Raw genomic sequence first — 17,854 nt, 5'->3', positions numbered from 1 at the left:
AGATGGCTTGGCCCTTAAACGTGGCTCCAGGCCTGGCCCACCAATGAGGCAGAGTGGTGACACCATCTTGGTTGTTGGAAGTCCCAGAGGCAAGGCAGTGTCCCCCTGCCCACCCTGCTGCCTCAATCACTGGTGAAGTGGCGGCAGCATCGGTGCTGATTTCTGGTGAGATCTCACGAGATTTTGTCAAGATGTCGCTGGAAATCTGACCAATGCTGGCACTGCAGGTGGTAAAGTGGCGGCAGGGTGGGGCAGCTCGATTCGTTATGCCTCAAGTGGCAAAACCAGGTGTGCCATCTCTGCCTGACTCCATCCCCTTTATGTGGAGAAACAGACTGCAAGGCCTCAGTAGGGCCCAACAGACTGAAAACTGAAAAGCAGTCTGAACTAGGGAAGTCAAGAGTCTCCATAATATTATAGAATCATAGAATCTTAGAATTGGAAGGGACCCAAGGGCCACCCAGTCCAATCCCCTGTAATGCAGGAATGTCAACTACAGCATCCATGACAGATGGCCACCCAACCTCTGCTTAGAAACCTCCAAGGAAGGAGAGTCCACAACCTCCCAAGGGAGTCTGTTCCACTGTCAAACAAAGCGTGTTCTCCTTCATGGAGAGCACGTGTTGCGGTGGGGGCTGCCAGGACACTCCAAAGTTGGGGGGGGGCTAATTGACTGTTGGCCACTGATGCGATTTTTTTTAAAAAAATCTTTATTACTTTTCAAACTTACAAGAAAAGAAAAAAGAAAAGAAAAGGCAGGAGAAAAAGACAAAATAGAGCAGACAAGAAAAAAGAACAAAAGAAAAAACAATACAAAAAACAATACAAAACACAACCTTAACACTAAACTGGACAAAACAAAACAACAATTTAAAAACATATAGCATGCCATTTCATTACTCTATCTTTCATTCCCTTATTTCATCGACCTCCTCTCACCTCCCTTTTTGTATTCCACTTCTGTTACTTGTTTCAGCAATTCCTTTCCATCTTTCTCTATTTTTATCATTATGAATATCTTAACATATTTTTAAACTTGTTTTCCATTAATACTAAAGTACTTATTTATACTTAACTCCTTATAACATTTCTGCTAAAGCCATAAAGTTTCATTCCAACAATTTTCAAACACTCATTAATTTTACAATATTTCTATATACAAACTTTAAACTTCCCCAATCTTCTACCACCATCTCTTCTCCCTGGTCTCGGATTCTGCCAGTCATTTCCATCCATTCCATACGGTTCATCAACCTGGAGATCTCCTGTCCGAGGCCCTTAAATCTTTTCCAAGTCCTTTCTGCAATTCTTCTTCATATTCTTTGATGCTGAAGATGCTGAAAAGCAAGTCTCGGGGGGGAGGCCGACCCAACCATGCCCCCATTCCCTCTCGACAGACCAGCCAACTCTCCACAGCTAGAACCAAGGTCCATACAATATCTCAAATCATGTTTCAAGGCTCCTCCAGATCCAAAGGCCCCCACAACTCCAATCTCCTCCTGACCCAGATTCAGGACCCAAAGGTCAGTAAATCCCTGCATGAAAGAGTCTATCCAACCTTCCTTCTCCAGTCCAAGCAGGGCACCAATCTTCAAATTCTAACTTTTTCTATATTCACTCATAAAAGGCCTCCACTTATAGTCCTCGATTTGCCTCTGTAAGGCTGGGGCTTCCACTTGTATTACTTTAGGTTCAACAACAACAACTTTCTCCTTCGTCTTCTCCCCAGTTTGTCCTGTCAAAGTAGGTTCCTGTGTCAAATCCTGAACAATTTCTGTATTCATGGTCACTTTTTGTCCCAGATTTATCACTTTTTGTTCCAAGTTCTCAAGTTTGGTATTCATAACATCTGTCTTCTTGTGAAGCTGTTCCAACGAATAGCTTATCTAAAATAAAACAGTCACTAAAGCTCCTTCTGTCAACATTCTTAAAATCCAAGGTCAATCTCTGATTCTCACAGCTCTTATCCTGCAGCTGGAAAAAACCCAGCTCCACTCTTGTAACAGTTTCAAAAGCTCCCTCTAGAGGGAAACAGTCTCCACTTGTATCAATCCTTTCAAGCACAATTTAAACTATAAAGTTAGATTCAATTTTCAGTTACTTTTCCTCCTTTTTAAACGCAGAAGAGGACAGTGGAAACAATATATTTCTCTTATTTAGCCATCTGTCAACATGCTTTCTGTTCACAGTCAATGAACTCTCCCAAAATGTCAATTCTGCTGGCAGCCCGTTTCCAGGTTCAGAGCAGTGGTAATTTAATTTTTCACTCTCTCCTGCAGGCTCGCTAGGTCCAAAATTTCCCCCCTCTTCTCCTGCTTCCAAGGGGGGTTTAATAGTTTTAACCGATGGAGATTTAATCCTTTACAAAAGACTTTCCAAGGCTTTAACTTGCAACATCTTTGCTTCAATCTATTTACAAAAGAGGAAGGCGGGCTTCCTGTTTAAAACCTTCCCATTTCGATACCAAATTAATGAATTTAAAGATCCAATTTTCCATTCTACTCACGGGTAGTTGTTTAAAGTCAAATTGTCCACAGGAAAAAGTCAGCGCTCTCCGGCAACAGCAATGCGGCTTCACTCCGTGAAACAAGCAGTCAATTCGAAGCCCCGTGCCGCTCACCCCAATTCGCTCCGGATCCCCAAATCAGGGTTTCCCCGCGAGCAGGGGAGGCACAAAAGGTGCCAGCCGAATCCCAGGTTCACAAGCTTCTCCCTCCTGTGATTTCAGTGGGTCTCCGCCTTCGCCGTGGCAGTCAGACCCTGATTTCCACGGAGCAAATTCCTCCCGATCGGAGGAACTCCGCCATTGCCTGGAGGCGCCAACCCGGAAGTCGTTGGCCACTGATGCGATTGGGGCTTCCCTTGTTGTTGGGAAGAAGTTAATGTTGCCATTTATTGATTGACAGCCAGAAATAGTAAAACTCCTTGCATGAGGCTAGGGCTTCCTCTTTTCGCCCGTGCATTGGATTGATCACAGTGAAGGGAGATGGTTGTATTTTTCTACTAATTACCCATTATCCTTGTGTCTTTGGCCTGCTTTAATTGCATTAGCTCTATTTAATTCTTAATTTTGTCCTTCAATTAAGTTTCTGTGTAATAATTATTAATTTTATTTTAATTTTCCCTCTCTCCTTCTAAAATTTTTACCCTTCATTCCCACCCCCCTAGTCTTTTAATTTTCCCCTATCCCCCACCCCCTCCCCCCCCACTGTAGCTTACCTTAACGTTCGGAGGCACTAGGCCTCTGCAAAGTGCGCCCAGCTGCAGGGGCGCTCGCCCGGCCCGCTCAGGGGCACAGCTGCCTAGGCCTGGTTCCTGGTTGGACGAAGGGCCTTTTTTCGGCAGCGCCTGGTGCCGCGCCGAAGCGGGGGGTGCCTCCGGCACTGCTGGGCCTTCTTAGGCTTTCCCGACCCCCCCCCCCCGCCAATTTCCAAGGCCATATTCGGCCTTCTTTTGTCCTCGGCGGCCCTCCCTGCGAAGTGGGAAGGCCTGGTGTCTGGCGGGGCTGCAGGGAGGCAGGCGCGGCCTAACTTGGGCCTGGGTGCAGGCCCGTTGTGTTCATCCTCCTTTCCTTGTTCCATTTTGGTGGGAACGCCATTTTCCGGGCTTCAATTGCTCACGCAGGCCATCTAGTGGCCGTTCTGAGCCACTGCAGCCTGCTTTATTATTGCTTTATTTAGGCTCTTAATTGCTGCCATCTGGTGGCCATTCTAAGCATTGCTGCCTCCCTGATTTAATTATAAAGAAATACTTTAGACTGTTAACTGCTGCCACTTTGTGGACATTCTGTGCATTGCAGCCTGTTGTTTTATTTTAGTACAGGGAAGCTAATTTGCTGCCAGCTAGCGCAGGTGGCGTTGTGGGTTAAAGCCTCAGCGCCTAGGACTTGCCGATCGAAAGGTCGGCGGTTCGAATCCCTGCGGCGGGGTGCGCTCCCGCTGCTCGGTCCCAGCGCCTGCCAACCTAGCAGTTCGAAAGCACCTCCGGGTGCAAGTAGATAAATAGGGACCGCTTACCAGCGGGAAGGTAAACGGCGTTTCCGTGTGCGGCTCTGGCTCACCAGAACAGCGATGTCACGCTAGCCACGTGACCCGGAAGTGTCTCTGGACAGCGCTGGCCCCTGGCCTCTTGAGTGAGATGGGCGCACAACCCCAGAGTCTGTCAAGACTGGCCCGTACGGGCAGGGATACCTTTACCTTTACCTAGTATATTAGGCGCGTTAAGGTGGCAATGAAAACAGTCATTGCTCATGGTGGTTCCGTGATTGCACACCCCAATATCACCTTCAAGGAGGCCGTCCTTTTCTGGGACAATGGTGTGCATCTTTCCCCGTTGGGGAATGACACATGGTTAAATTCTGTTGTGTTGGGTTTGAAGGTGGGGTTGCAGTTGTGAGTGGTTGGTGGCGAGATTGAGTGCTTGGTGGCGGTTAGGCATTGGTTTATGGTTTGGTTGGTTGAGGGGCATGGATTGGCTGTGCCTGCCCCTCTAATGCTGCTGCTGCAAGGGATTCCGTTAAAGGAATTGGGAGCTAACTATTGCTTGTCCACTCTGTCAAGGGGGCTCGGGCCATAGCAATGAGCTCCTGGTTGCATTTGGGGTGAGGGCAGGTTCCCTGCTCCGCGTAACCCCCAAGTGTATTCCCCCATTCTGACTTTCGCATCGTGCGGAATGTCAGTCTGTCCCCCATGGTGGGGGCAGATAGTCGCAACCATTGCCTACGCAACCACTCACAAATTTGTATTTTAATAAAGTTGTGGCCAAAATTATGCCAAAAATCTTAAACAAAAATTTCTGTGTGATGTGTGAGTTATTGGGGTGGACCTGGGGACCTCGACACGGAACTCTTACTATCAGAAACTTCTTAGTCAGAATCTCCTTTCCTGTAACTTGAATCCATTAGTTTGAGTCCTACCCTTCAGAGCAGGAGAGAAAAAAGCTTGTTCCCTTGTGGTGTAGTGGTTAAGAGCGGTAGTCATGTAATCTGGGTAACCGGGTTCACGTCTCCGCTCCTCCACATGCAGCTGCTGGGTGACCTAGGGCCAGTCACACTTCTTTGAAGTCTCTCAGCCCCACTCACCTCACAGAGTGTTTGTTGTGGGGGAGGAAGGGAAGGGAAAGGAGAATGTTAGCCACTTTGAGACTCCTGAAGGGGAGTGAAAGGCGGGATATCAAATCCAAACTCCTCCTCTTCTTCTTCCTCCATGTGACAGCCCTCAAGATATTTGAAGATAGCTATCATATCTGTTCTCACATTTTAAATATAAACAAAATATTTAACTTATTTCACAGGGACAATAACAATTTTATTACAGTTGAGGGGGTGGGTGTGTCTCAATCACCATGAAAAAAGCAGAGACTCTGTGATTTTAATGACTGTTTATATTACTGTAAGCTTTTGTAGATCAGAGCCTACCTCCAGAGAGAGAGAGGGAGAGAGTTCCAAAAGATGACAACAGATTTCTCAATAAAAAGAAACAGACCATCATAAACAAACTATTTTTGGAACAAACAAACAAAATTCCTTTCAGTAGCACCTTAGAGACCAACTAAGTTTGTTATTGGTATGAAACAGAAGTCACCAGACCCTTATATATAGTGAGAGGGTGGGGAGGGGTATTACTCAGAAGGGTGGTGGGAATGGGTGATTGCTTGATAGGTGTGGCAAACCTGTTGACCACTGCAATTTGGTCTAACAAGAAAAAGCAAGGGGTGAGATGGCTAAAAATAGCTTTATCATGTATAATGAGATAAGAATCCAATGTCACTATTCAGACTAGGTCTCTCCATGGTTTTAAGTTTGGTAATACAGTAAGCTGCAATTCAGCAACTTCTCTTTCCAGTCTATTTCTATTTTTGGGTTATTCTTTTTAGTCATACGCCATGTTGAAGCTAAGCTCTTTTGAGCTTGTTCTTAGTGGCTTTAAGCTCTGTAATTGAACCTGACTCATGCATCTGAGGAAGTAAGTTCTGGCTTATGAAAACTTTTACTTTAAAAAAGAAAAAAAGAATAAATACAGTTTGCCTTTAGAAGTGACACAGATTCCTTGTTTGTTTGTTTTCCTGATACCATAGACTAGGAACAAGATTTGTTAGACTGATGCTTTCAGTGGTGAAAGTACACCCACAACATCCTGCAGCAGAGACCTGAATGCAGCGCTAGGAGAAATCTGCTCACCTTATTTGGTAGGCAGTGTTGTGGCCCAACCACAGGCCCAGCAGTGATCCAGCGAATGGCAAGGGTTGCATGGCCTGCCTGCTTGCAATTGGACAGTGCCAGCAGGTTTTGGGTGGGCTATCCCAGGGGTGGGCCCAGGGAGCCAATCAGCACCATCTGGGGGGTTAAATTGCAGCCCAGCCTGGCTCTCCTCACTCTGCCTTCTTTTACCAGATCTCCTACCCTTTAATTTTGCTTCAGTTTACACTTTGAGCTTGCTATGGACCACATCTGCTGCCATATTCAGGGCCAGGCAGGATTTTTTCCACTTGGCAAATTGGCACTGGCCATTTGGTTTTCGCCTACCTCATAGCAATAATCACAACTTTGTGAGGTTAGGCATTGGGTAAGCCTTGGTCTTGGGCAGAGGGGAGATTGTAGCCTCTGCCTGCCCCTGCATGGTTAAAGGTATCCTCTTAAAGGGATCTTTGAGCAGGAGCTTCTATCTGACATCCAGGTGGGGGCTAGGGCCATACCATTCCTTCAGTGAGGACCCTTTGGGGGGGTACCTCTATTTGATGTAGGTCATAGGGGGCCCCTGTGGTGGTTTACCCTTAGATGTGTGGGATGTAAAACTTACAGCAGTCAAGTACAACATTCCTGCAGTGGACATGTTAGGAGATGCTTTGTACCTCTCAGGAGAAAACTTCCTGTTTCCTCCTGAGCTGGGACAGACTTCCACTACATATGACTTGAAGAGGGAGTGGGCTGTTGTGTAGCACCCTGCTTGTGGTTAACGCTTAGCTGGAATGAAATATTCAACGCAGCAATAGAGAAATTAAAATAATAATTTATTTGTCAGACAAATAAATGAGAGGCACAGTGGTATGGTTACCAAGCTCTGGCCTGGCCTCCTGCCATTCTGGCCAGCACTTATATTTCCTTAATCCAGCCCCCTTGCTCCTCCTGTGGCTGCCTCTGTCCAATCAGCCTGGTTGAAATTCCTATTGGCTGTTTGCTAGAACCAATCACAAAAGATACACCCATTTCCTTCTGTCCTTTTATGGAACACAAAGAGCTATATATTCTTCCATCTATAAATGACAAATAAGTAGTAATATATCTTACATGTGTCTCAACAAGGAATCTTAATTACCAGCTCACCTCTTGCCCTCCTTGCCCTATTGCCTTCCAAAACAGATAGTTAATCTTGAATTTTTATCTTCAACAGATGTCAAGGATCTTGAGTTCACATCAACATTGAAAGATCTCCTTCATTTGAAGGTTTCTAAACAAAAAGCCTGACAACTATATATCAGGAGTGCTCTATGGCGTCTCCTGTCTGGCAGGGGGGCTAGGCTGGTGGCTGACTTAATTTCAGGATAGTTAAAACTCTTACAACTATATGAAATAAGAATCTAGCATTTCTTAAATCCTTTGCATAATTACATTTAAGCCAATATATTTAATACATTATCATAGGTAGCCTTTTAAAAGGAATAAGGCCTTTGTAAAGTAAAAAAGGAACTCAGTAAAAAAAACAGCTTCAAAAGAAGCCTCTTCAGTTTACACCCCTCCTTTCACCCCTCCTTTCCAGCCAGACCAGTTGCTTTTCTTTTCCATTTGCTCTTGGCCTTTTTAACCTTAGGAAGAAGATATGGCTCATTTTACTGGGAGGCACATGGTATCATTTTATTATTTACTCATTCCTAATTATGTTTATCTCTGCTTTTTTATCTTCTGTAACATGTAGGATCAGTGTCCTCGCTCTCAGCCTGTAATTTCCTTTTTTACGACTTTGAGAATTGTTCTCTGCTATAAATCAGGGGGCCCCTTGTCTAGGAGGAAAAAACATTGCCAAGGCCTTTTAGGCAGCTGGTCTTTTGCCTGGCATGAAACATTTGAAAATCTTTAACATACAGGCCCTGATTGAAATATATAAGCTTTGATAAAAAATGCAGGCTTATGATTAGATGCCTCAGTTGTACTAGCATGGAGGAGCACACAGCCTCCATGTTCTGATCAGTGTGTGTTCTCCATTTTGTATGTTGCTGTGTGTTTGGAGAAACTGCAGTCACTTGGGACTAACTTCTTTATGGAATAGTTCTACTTGTTATGTAACCTAAGCCTGCCTTCAGGGATATGTCTGTGAACCTGAATGAATCTGTGAGTAAGCTGCTTTTATATTAACCTTAATCAGATTCTTGTGTTTATTCTTTTGAAGAGGGATTAGAAGGGGTTTTACCAGGAAGGAATCTTTAATAGTAAGCCTAAGATGAGTCAGCAACAAGCTGATCGCTGCGTAATTTTAAAAGGGAGGGTGTTTGGAACTCTGCTAGAATATGGAACTTGCTAGCACAAGTTAGGGAGGATATCATTAAATATATCCTCTCCTGCCTCCCTAATCATCCCCACAAGATGCGGTGAAATCCCCACAAGCAGATGTGGTGAAATAATTTGGCTTCACCCAATGCCTATGCCAAACCATTCACATCTGTAACCAATAAAAGTTGTGGCCTATTCAAACCCATAAACCTATATATAGTTCATGCTGCGTGTCTTGTGTAATTATTCATTCCATAGGGAACTGCTGGGTCATGGGTTCTTGGCATGCAAATCTCTACTACTTATTCCATGGCAGGAAACTTAGCAAAGGGAGAGGGGGAGTCTTCAAAAACTATGGCTCCTGATGTGAAGGGAAAACCAGGACAACAGTACCAAGATATTTGTAGGGAAAGCTGTAAGTGGATCTTTAGTAATTTGGTAACAAAGCATACTGTGACATCTTTTGGTCTGCAGCAAATAGCATGAATGTTTATCTTCAAAACACATCAAGAGACAAGGATGCATGCAAAAAAATTGTTCAAAATAGACATAAACTGATCTCTCAGGAAATTGATCTTAATGTTATAGTTAATGACCTTATTCAGAGAGCACCAATGAGAAAAAAAAATCATTCAATGCAGAAGAAGTATATAAATATCTGTAAACTGGAAACATACTGGGTTTTGCAAACCCCGTGCGGCTTGTTTGCATTGTTACATTATACAGCGATCATGCATAACACTAGGTGAGTCAACGTAGTGAAATTACAGGTTTGCCACTAATCATGCAAATGAATGCTGCCTCTGGTGGGGGCGAGGTTAAGGGAAATCGGGAGGGATATCGGGGGGGCGGATACAGATTTTTTTCTAGATATGAGCGAGGAGGTGCTTGCAGGAGGAGAGGAAGGGGAAAGATAGGCTTGTTTGACAGTTTTTTGAGAATTTTCCAAAAAATCGTTAGTGTTAATTAAAAGTGAACGGTTGTATTTCAGCTGTCTGTGTATCATTCATTAAAGCCAAATGTGTTTTATAAGTTGAATGTACACAGCAGAAACAAACACCACTGAGTTTGATTGTATTTACTTCCAGGTAACCATAAATGCCCATTCATGGTTGGGGAGCCCTAAGTGCAGAAGCAAAACATGTCTCTCCCCAAGCTCTCTCAGCATTTCTCCCTTCTGGCAGACAAGCATCTCTCCAGCCACCTTGTCACCTGGATGCAGCTAATTGCAACCTACCTCATCCCTTTGAAGTGACGCAACACAGCAAAGTGGCCATCTGATCATCATCAAGAACTCATCTGACTGGTGCCCCAACCTACCCCAAACTCATAACTGTGGAATGGGTTTTAATAGGCAAGAGAGAATAATTGCAATTTATCCCTCCAGGCACCCACCTGTGTGAGTTGAACAGAGTTTCAAAATCCCATTCTTGGCAGCAAATTTTAAAGCATAGTCTGTGAGCCTTTGTTTTGAGCAGCTCCAGCTATGAAGTAAGTTGGCTCCCCTTTCTTACCCCACTTATTATTATTTTTTAAATTTCTTTTTTATTGATTTTAATTAGACAAACCAAAAACAAAAACAAACATAAATAAACAACACAAAATAATATAAATTTCCATTACAATCCTTCTTTAGTTACATCATCTTGTTGATATCACCCCTATATACACATATTGACCTCCCTCCCTCCCGGTTTCGGGCTTCTTGATATATCTTCCTTTTTGCAGTTTTGTTGTTAATAATCTACACATCGCAAGATTTATGTTAAACCTACTGTGGTTCTTAAACTTCTAAAATTTCCTTCAATATATGTTATAAATTTACTCCAATCACTAATAAACTTTGTACCTTTTTGGTATCTAATTTTTTGTGTCATTTTTGCTAGTTCCACATATTCAAATAATTTTATTTGCCAGTCTTTAACAGTTGGAATGTCTGGAGTCTTCCATTTTTGTGCTATCAATACCCTGGCAGCCGCTGTCGCATATTGAAATACTGTCTGGTCCTCTTTTTTAATTTCATCTCCAATTATTCCCAGTAAGAAGGCTTCCGGTTTTTTAGAAAAAGTATATCTAATTATTTTTTTAATTCATTGTATATAAGTTCCAGGAACTTTTTGATTTCCTCACAAGTCCACCACATATGGTAGAAATTCCCTTCCTTGGTCTTACATTTCCAGCAAGCTTTATTTCCAGTTTTATACATTTTTTCCAATTTCACCGGTGTGATGTACCATCAGTACATCATTTTTTCCAAATTTTCTCTAAGTGTAACACAGGCCATGAATTTCATTCCTTTGTTCCATAGCTTCACCCAATTGTCGTATTCTATGTTATATCCAAAATCCATTGCCCATTTTACCATTACCTCTTTTATCTCTTCATCTGTGGTATACCATTCTAACAAAAGATTATACATTTTAGATAGGAGTTTAGTTTTACCTTCTAATATTTCTGTCTGATATTTAGACTTTTTTTCATTCATCCCTATCTTTTTATCTTCGTTCCATAATGCGTTTATTTGGTGAAATTGCAACCAGCCTGTTAATCTATCTTTTAGTTCTTCATATGTTCTAATTTTCCATCCTTTTTCTGTTCTTAACAGTAGATCTTCATAAGTCATTCTTTTCCCTTCCATATTTATTTTTTTAGTTGTTAAAATATCGATCGGTGATAACCACCAGGGGGTGTTTCGTTCCAAAAGTTTTTTATTTTTCTCCCAAACCTTGTATAATGGTCCTCTGATAATATGGTTCAAAAAACCTTTATGCACCTTTTCTTTGTTGAGCCACAGGTATGCGTGCAATCCAAATCTATTGTTAAAGCCTTCTAAATCCAGCAAGTCCGTGTTCTTTAAATTAATCCACTCCTTAATCCAACAAAGACAAAAGGCTTCAAAATATAATCTCAGATTTGGCACAGAGAATCCTCCTCTTTCTTTCCGGTCCGTAAGTAGTTTAAATTTGATTCTCGGCCTTTTTCCCTGGCAAATAAATTTTGAAAGAATTTTTTGCCACTCCCTGAATATCGAGGTTCCCCTAATCACTGGAATATTTTGAAACAAGAACAACATTTTCGGGAGTATATTCATCTTAATTGCCACCATTCTTCCCGACCATGAAAGTTTTACCCTATTCCACGTGTCTAAATCCTTTTTTATCTCTTTCCAAGTTCTAATATAGTTATCACCAATTAAATTTATATTTTTCATAGTTAACCAAATTCCCAGATATTTTACTTTTTTTACCACTTTAATTCCATTTTGTAACTCTAATTGCTCTCTTATATTTCCCCCCAGATTTTTAGTCATCATTTTGGTTGGAGGACCGTCGCCAGGCCCGGGACCGCCAGCACTCCCGGCTCCTGGCTCCAGTCGTTTCCAGCAGGTCCACAGCCACAGCTGAGTTGCCGGACGAGCTAACGCAGCTTGGGGCTGCGCGACCTCGCCTCTCCCCCTCGGCGAAGATGCGGCGTCGGGAGGGGAACCTGTGTCTGTACTGCGGTGGGAGTGGACATTACGCCCAGTCCTGTCCCGAGAAGATGCCAACCACAGGGAAACCGCCAACCTCGGTAGCCGAAGGGCCTGGCAACCTGGGGTCCCAAACCATGCAAGAGGGGCCCACACCAGTGGAATTGCGACATCTCCCAGAAACCTGAAGACATCGCAGACACGGTACAGCAAGCAGTACCAACCACGATCCTACCACTGGCTGCGTTCCTGGCCACTCAGGAGGCTGAGCCACTGCAGGCTCAGGTGCGGGAACAGCAGCGGGTCGATGCTTGGGCCCAGGAATGACTCTGGGAACTGGCCGAAGGGTCATGCCCTCAGTATCCAGGGCTGATCTTGCATCAGGGCCTTCTGCTGCACCACAGTCGCCTGTACATCCTGCCAGGGCCACTGCGGGCTGAGGTTCTCCAGATGACCCATGATGCCCCAGCAGCGGGACACTTTGGGTGGTATCGGACCACCCATCTGGTAAGCCACAAGTTTTGGTGGCCCCACCTGAAGGCTGACGTGGCCCGCTATGTCGCTGGTTGTGACGTCTGCCGGTGGGCCAAGGGCCCTACCGGGCGACCCCCCAGCCTACTTCAGCCATTGCCAGTCCCACCACATCCTTGGCACATGGTTTCACTGGACTTTGTAGTGGATTTACCCCCGTCTCGTGGCTGTACTTGTCTCCTAGTTTTCTCCAACCATTTCACTAAGATGGTGCACTGTGCCCCCTGCCCATCCATACCTACAGCTAAGGAAACCACTCAGCTATACCTTCAGCATGTCTTCCGCCTGCATGGCCTACCTGAGCATGTGGTGTCCAACCGGGCGTCCAGTTCACATCCCGTTTCTGGCGAGCATTGCACCAGACCCTCGGAACAGAGGTCTGTCTCTCATCAGCCTACCATCCACAGACCGATGGCCAGACGGAACGGGCGAACGCGGTGCTGGAGCAGTACCTCCGGTGTTACTGCAGCTACCAGCAGGATGACTGGGTTGACCACCTAGCATTGGCAGAGTTTGCCTACAACAACGCGGTGAACGCGTCCACCCAGCAGACACCGTTCCAGGCCAGTTACAGTTATCATCCGCGGCTGTTCACAGATGTGCTGCCGGCATCCACGGTCCCTGTGGTGACGGTGTGGCTTCAGGAGCTCCAGTCCCAGCAACAGCTATTGATGGAGCAGCTGCGCCAGGCCAAGTAGGCGTACAAGGTCTAGGCCGACCGCCACCGCCAGGTGGGGCCGGAACTCCACGTCGGTGACCTGGTCTGGCTCTCCACTCGCCACCTCCACCCCTCTCGACCTTCGCGGAAGCTGGATGCCCGTTTCACCGGCCCATTTCCCATCGTGGACCAGGTCTCACCTGTGGCATTCCGTCTCCGGTTACCCACAACCCTGAAGGTTCACCCAGTATTCCACAGGTCCCTTCTGAGTCCGGTGGCCCCGCCCGACAAGTTCCACCCGAACCATCCCCGACCGCAGCCAGTTTTGGTCCAGGGCGTGCCTGAGTACGAGGTGAAACGCATTCTGGACTCCCGATACCGCAGGGGAAAGCTTGCAGTATCTCATAAACTGGAAGGGGTATGGACCTGAGGACCATTCTTGGGAACAAGCAGCCAACGTCCACGCGCCTGCCTGCTTCCGAGATTTCCATGCGGCGTACCCATGCGGTTGAGGGGGGGCCTGGGAGGGGGGATGGTGTGATGGCCTGGGAATCCAAGTCAGAGGCTGAACCGGAGGAATCCCAGCCTGCACAGGAGTCCCCGCCTCCAGGGCCAGCTGAGCTGGGGCAGGCCCTTGATTCTGAAGTGCCTGCACCTGTGCCGGATCCTCAGGAGCAGGCACCAGGTAAATCCACTCTGGCTCCGGAGGCGATTGAGGACGCATTGCCTACAGGTGCGCCTCTCCCAGCCCTGTCAGGGGAAAGTGAGTCTTCCCCTGGGTCCAGTAACCCACCGGCCTCTCCTGAGCTGCAGAGGCGCAGGGCAGAGAGGCGGAGGGAACTGGTTTCTCCCAGGAGGAGTGCTCGCCTTAAGGCCAGGAGAGGTGGGTCACCTGGGGGCCGGGACCGCCCCTGGCCTCAGAGAAGATAAAGGCCGGTCAGCCCGGTCCCAGGTTGTGGGAGCAACGTCGTTGAAGAGCTGTTTCAGCCAGCACCCAGTCCTGTTCCCCCAGAGTTCCTGTCCTTGCCCGGCTCCTCGCTGTGGACCCCGCTTTGCCCATGGAGGACTGTCTGCCGACCCTCGACTCAGGTCCTGGACCTCACCCCACGGTAACCTTCCCCCTGGACCAGCACACCTTCATTACATCCTTATTATGCCATCTGGCAGAGCATTTACAGGTTGTATGTGGCCTTTTACAGGCTGGCCCAAAGGAGGTGAAAGAACCAACAGTAGCTCACTGTGACTTGTTTGCAAAACATTTTAAAGATAAAATCGCTTGCATCCACCAAGACGTTGAATCTGCTGTTATAGCAGATGAATCTCATGGGGTATCCCTGTGGGGTGTAATCCACTGCGAGCAGTCAAATTCAACATTCCTTTTTTATGTTTTATTGAACTTAACAGAAAGTAACATAGTAACCAAAACAAAGTTGTTTCTTTATAACACAAGATTATAAAAAAAATGTTACATTTTGTCACCATCTTCATAAGGTCCATTGACTTCCCATCAACTCCATAAATCTTCAAGTACTTATTTGCTTAATGCACTGTTTATCTAAGTTATTGCTATTAAACATTAAGAGATTTATATTTTCTTACATAAGTTAGTTTTTATACATGCCCCATTTTTCAATAAACCTTTGATCTGTATATTCTCTAATTTTCCCTGTTAATTTAGCCAATTCTGCATATTCCATTAATTTTTGTTGCCATTCCAACTTTGATGGTACTTTCCCTCCTTTCCAGTTTGAGGCTATCAGGATTCTTGATGCTACAGTGGCGTATGAAAATATTTCCCTTGCATTCTTGGATATGTCAGAACCTGAGATTCCCAGCAGGAAGGTCTCTGGGGTTTTTAAGAACGAAACTTGAAACATTCTTTTAAGTTCTCTATAAACTACGTCCCAGAACTCACTAATTTTTTTGCATGTCCACCACATATGCAATGTTGTTCCTACTGCTTCTCCACATCTCCAACATTTATTTGTAACGTAGGGTTAGGGTTAGGTTTTTTGTTATTTTTTTGTTAATATTTTTATTATTTTTATTTTTAAGAGAAAGAGAGACTGACTGCGCCAGACCAACACGGCTACCTACCTGAATTTAGGAGACAATACATTTTAGAAAGAGTTTTCACATTTGAGTTTATCAGATTTGTTTCTAGTCTGGAGGGTTCTACCGCAAATCCCTTTTTTTAATCTGCTTTGAATGTCTCATACAGTTGGTGGTATTGAAGCCAATCAGACAAATACTCTCTTATTTCATCAAAGTTTTTAAGTTTCAATTGGTTCTCTTCCTCCTTTAATAATAGTTTATATGCTGGCCAATTTTCTCTCATGTTCTTTCTTTTTACGGCCGTCGCTTCTAGAGGTGATATCCACCAGTTTTGGGTTCCAACAGTTCTTTATATTTCACCCAGACCGTATAAAGCGATTTTCTTATGATATGCTTTAAGAAGTTCTTGTGAATCTTGACTTTGTAGTATCCTAAGTACGCATGCCAACTGTATCAGTTGTCATGGCCTTCTAAATCTAAAAGGTCTGGGTCTTGTAATACACACCACTCCCTAATCCAAGTAAAACAGGCCATCTCATAATATAATATTATATCTGACAGGAACCCTCCCCCTTTCCTTAATGTCAACCAATAGTTTATGTTTAATTCTTGGTCTTTTACCCTGCCAGATGAATTTGGAAATATCTCTTTGCCATTTTTGGAGGCAGTCTGCCTTTACCTTATATGCTTTTTCCCTTAGAGTTTATTTCTTTTATGTTTTTATCTTCTCTTATTTTTTTGTTCAACACCTCCATAACCAAAATAAATATCAGTGGGGATAGTGGACATCCTTGTATTGTTCCTTTTCTTATTACACGTTCTTCTGTGATGTTACCATTGATAATTATTTTTGCACGTTGGTCTGAATAAATAGCCTCAATTCCTTTACAAAACTGTTTGCCAAATTCCATTTGTTGTAACATTTTTTTCATAAATTTCCAGGATATGTTATCAAACGCTTTTTCTGCGTCCACTAGCATTAATAAACCTGGTTTCCAGGTATTCCAAAACTTTGATAACATTTCTAATGTTATTTTGCATTTGGCCAGCCTGGTCCTTAAGAATATTTTTCAGCCTTTCTGCGATTATGTCTGCAAATATTTTGTAGTCATTGTTTAGAAGAGCAATTGCTTGCGTCCCATACAGTTTTAATGTCTGTTCCTTGGTTCAAGTTATATTAAAAAAATTCTTTTAATCCTACCCTTGCTTTTTGAAGGACAATTTCATCATTTAGTCTCCATCTGCTCACTCTTCTCTCCGCTCCTGTCATCCATACCCATACCGGGTTATGGTCTGAGATTGTTCTTGGCTGGATTTCCACCTTATTTACATTTATTAATTTATCTATTTGTCAGAGAAATGTGTGAATTCCTTTCTAGTAGGGTATTTAAATCTTCATATATCATTCATATATCTTTACAAGAGGGGGTGGTCCCTGCCTGTTTGAAGGAGGCAGTGGTAAAACCACTCCTTAAGAAACTTTCCCTGGATTCAGAAAACCTAACTAACTACTACTGGCCAGTTGCTAATCTCCCTTTCCTGAGCAAGGTTCTGGAGGAAGTTGTTGCAGACCAGATCCAGACGCTTTTGGAAGAAACTGATTTTCTGGATCCATTTCAATTGGGGTTTAGGGCTAGTTTTGGTACAGAAACTGCTTTGGTTGCCCTGTATGATGACCTCTGTTGAGAGAGAGAAGGGAAACATGTCCTTGTTAATTCTTCTCGATCTCTCAGCGGGTTTTGAAACCATCAATCATGGTATACTTCTGGATTGACTCTCTGAACTAGGGGTGGGTGGCACTGCTTTACGGTGGTTCCAGTCCTACTTGGTTGGTCGTTCCCAGAGGGTGTTACTTGGGGAATGCTTTTTAGTCCCATGGGACCTTCAGTGTGGGGTTCTGCAGGGCTCAAACCTACCCCCCATGTTGTTTAAAATCTACATGAAACTGCTGGGTGGAGTTAACCTGAGTTTTGGAGTACATTGTCAGCAGTATGCTGATGACACTCAGCTCTATTTCTCCTTTACATATGTAGATGAGGCAGTGGAAGTGATGGACAAGGCTCAGGTGGCCACAATGGCCCAGAGTGCTTTCCATCAGCTTCGGCTAGTGGCCCAGCTACACCCCTGTCTGGACAAGGATAGCCTAACTACTGTTGCCTATGCTCTTGTAACCTCAAGGTTAAATTACTGCAATGTGTTATACATAGAGCTGCATCTGAAGACAGTATGGAAGCTTCAGCTAGTGCAAAATTCAGCAGCCAGGTTGCTCACCAGAGCAAGACAGTTTGAGCATATTACACCAATCCTGGTCCAACTGCACTGGCTACAAATTAGTTTCTGGGCCCAATTTCGACCCATAAAGCCTTAAATGGCTCAAGACCGCAATACCTCAAGGACCTCCTTTTTCCATATGACTCTACCCGGACCCTGAGATCATCTTTTTGAGGCCCTTCTTCGTGTGCCTCCTCCTCAAGAGGTCTCGAAGGTGGCAACACGAGAATGGGTCTTTTCTGCAGTGGCTCCCCATCTGTGGAATGCTCTCCCCAGGGAAATTCACCTGGCGCCTTCATTATACAGGTTTAGGCGCCAGACAAAAACGTTCCTTTTTAACCAGGCCTTTGGTTGATTTGATTGACATCCTATGCCCTTTTAAAATGTG

At 44.6% G+C, this 17,854-nt stretch overlaps 1 protein-coding gene across 1 annotated transcript in view; it reads left to right on the top strand.

Annotated features, from left to right (window-relative positions):
• The window catches only part of LOC310844912 (cytochrome P450 2J4-like), a 289,677-nt gene that overhangs the window by 227,532 nt on the left and 44,291 nt on the right, over positions 1-17,854 (top strand). The window lies entirely within an intron of this gene.

The sequence above is a fragment of the Podarcis gaigeae genome (assembly GCF_964106915.1).
Source record: "Podarcis gaigeae genome assembly, chromosome: 5".
In the NCBI taxonomy this organism is placed as follows: domain Eukaryota; kingdom Metazoa; phylum Chordata; class Lepidosauria; order Squamata; family Lacertidae; genus Podarcis; species Podarcis gaigeae.
Note: the sequence above shows the minus strand (reverse complement) of the source record. Positions and strands in the feature narration are given on the sequence as shown.